General features: G+C 54.7%; 1 non-coding gene across 1 annotated transcript in view; it reads left to right on the top strand.

Moving 5' to 3' along the window:
* Positions 1 to 1,704: 1,704 nt before the first annotated feature.
* The window catches only part of LOC144413316 (small subunit ribosomal RNA), a 1,810-nt gene continuing 1,014 nt past the window's right edge, over positions 1,705 to 2,500 (top strand). Inside the window, exon 1 of the ribosomal RNA XR_013469350.1 lies at positions 1,705 to 2,500. This exon is cut by the window's right edge and continues 1,014 nt beyond it. This is a non-coding gene — a ribosomal RNA (small subunit ribosomal RNA).

The raw sequence follows: 2,500 nt of genomic DNA, 5'->3' as shown, positions 1-2,500 counted from the left end.
CGTGCAAGCATACTAACCTAACCCTAGGTAAGGCATGTCAGAGCGAAAGACAGTAATTTCGAATGAGCCAAGAAAAAGCGGTGCGGGGCCGGTCGGAGCGCACCCTTTTCTCGGTGGCTGGCGGGCGAGAGAGTGCTGCGTCGCCGGCATCGGCGTCGAAAGAAGCCGAGCCGAAAAAAGTTAAAGTACAAACGTGCAAGCATACTAACCTAACCCTAGGTAAGGCATGTCAGAGCGAAAGACAGTAATTTCGAATGAGCCAAGAAAGAGCGATGCGGGGCCGGTCGGAGCGCACCCTTTTCTCGGTGGCTGGCGGGCGAGAGAGTGCTGCGTCGCCGGCATCGGCGTCGAAAGAAGCCGAGCCGAAAAAAGTTAAAGTACAAACGTGCAAGCATACTAACCTAACCCTAGGTAAGGCATGTCAGAGCGAAAGACAGTAATTTCGAATGAGCCAAGAAAGAGCGGTGCGGGGCCGGTCGGAGCGCACCCTTTTCTCGGTGGCTGGCGGGCGTGAGAGTGCTGCGTCGCCGGCATCGGCGTCGAAAGAAGCCGAGCCGAAAAAAGTTAAAGTACAAACGTGCAAGCATACTAACCTAACCCTAGGTAAGGCATGTCAGAGCGAAAGACAGTAATTTCGAATGAGCCAAGAAAGAGCGGTGCGGGGCCGGTCGGAGCGCACCCTTTTCTCGGTGGCTGGCGGGCGAGAGAGTGCTGCGTCGCCGGCATCGGCGTCGAAAGAAACCGAGCCGAAAAAAGTTAAAGTACAAACGTGCAAGCATACTAACCTAACCCTAGGTAAGGCATGTCAGAGCGAAAGACAGTAATTTCGAATGAGCCAAGAAAGAGCGGTGCGGGGCCGGTCGGAGCGCACCCTTTTCTCGGTGGCTGGCGGGCGAGAGAGTGCTGCGTCGCCGGCATCGGCGTCGAAAGAAGCCGAGCCGAAAAAAGTTAAAGTACAAACGTGCAAGCATACTAACCTAACCCTAGGTAAGGCATGTCAGAGCGAAAGACAGTAATTTCGAATGAGCCAAGAAAGAGCGGTGCGGGGCCGGTCGGAGCGCACCCTTTTCTCGGTGGCTGGCGGGCGAGAGAGTGCTGCGTCGCCGGCATCGGCGTCGAAAGAAACCGAGCCGAAAAAAGTTAAAGTACAAACGTGCAAGCATACTAACCTAACCCTAGGTAAGGCATGTCAGAGCGAAAGACAGTAATTTCGAATGAGCCAAGAAAGAGCGGTGCGGGGCCGGTCGGAGCGCACCCTTTTCTCGGTGGCTGGCGGGCGAGAGAGTGCTGCGTCGCCGGCATCGGCGTCGAAAGAAGCCGAGCCAAAAAAAGTTAAAGTACAAACGCAATGCTAATGAGCGAGCCGTTCTCTCGACTAATATGTAGGGGGCGTTCGATCGAGCGTCTGGCTTGAGCGCTTGTCGGCCTAGCAGAACGGTCGCATTGTTATGCCCGGATTTTAGGCACCGCTGCAGGCGGCCGGCAGAGCTCTTGTTTGTGCGAAACTGAATGGATCGAGCCCGAGAGAGGGCGAGCAAAGAAAAAACGCAAATCGCTCCGCCTGGCACTGCCGGCGAGAGCGTGGACGTCGCGGCCAGCGACTGTCGAAGCTGAGTACGGCCGCAGGCGATCGCCTCGGTCTTAAACGAATGCGACGAGCACGCGCCGGGCGGCCCAGCAAGGGCCGAGCGCAGCTGTCGCAGCTATCTGGTTGATCCTGCCAGTAGTGATATGCTTGTCTCAAAGATTAAGCCATGCAGGTGCAAGTACGAGTTCTCGTAAAGCGAAACTGCGAATGGCTCATTAAATCAGTCTTGGTTTATTTGGTCTCGTAAGCGAAGTGGATAACTGTGGTAATTCTAGAGCTAATACATGCATTAAGCGCCGACTTCGGGAGGCGCGCTTTTATCAGATCAAAACCGACCGGGTTCGTCCTGTGACGTTTGATGACTCTGGATAACCACGCGGATCGTACGGTCTCTGCACCGACGACGTATCATTCAAGTGTCTGCCCTATCAACTGTCGAAGGTACGCTACGTGCCTACCTTTGTGATAACGGGTAACGGGGAATCAGGGTTCGATTCCGGAGAGGGAGCCTGAGAAACGGCTACCACATCCAAGGAAGGCAGCAGGCGCGCAAATTACCCATTCCCGACACGGGGAGGTAGTGACGAAAAATAACAATACAGGACTCTAACGAGGCCCTGTAATTGGAATGAGTACATCCTAAAACTCTTAACGAGTATCCATTGGAGGGCAAGTCTGGTGCCAGCAGCCGCGGTAATTCCAGCTCCAACAGTGTATGCTAAAGTTGTTGCGGTTGAAAAGCTCGTAGTTGGATTTTGGGCGAGCGCCGCCGGTCCGTCGCAAGGCGTGTCACTGGTTGCGTTCGCCTCACCTTCGGTTCTCCGTCGGTGCTCTTGACTGAGTGTCGGCGGTGGCCGATAAGTTTACTTTGAAAAAATTAGAGTGTTCAAAGCAGGCTGTTCGCCTGCATAG

Source organism: Styela clava, chromosome 15 (genome assembly GCF_964204865.1).
Source record: "Styela clava chromosome 15, kaStyClav1.hap1.2, whole genome shotgun sequence".
NCBI lineage: Eukaryota > Metazoa > Chordata > Ascidiacea > Stolidobranchia > Styelidae > Styela > Styela clava.
The sequence above is the reverse complement of the archived record's forward strand: the minus strand, read 5'-3'. Positions and strand labels throughout refer to the sequence as shown.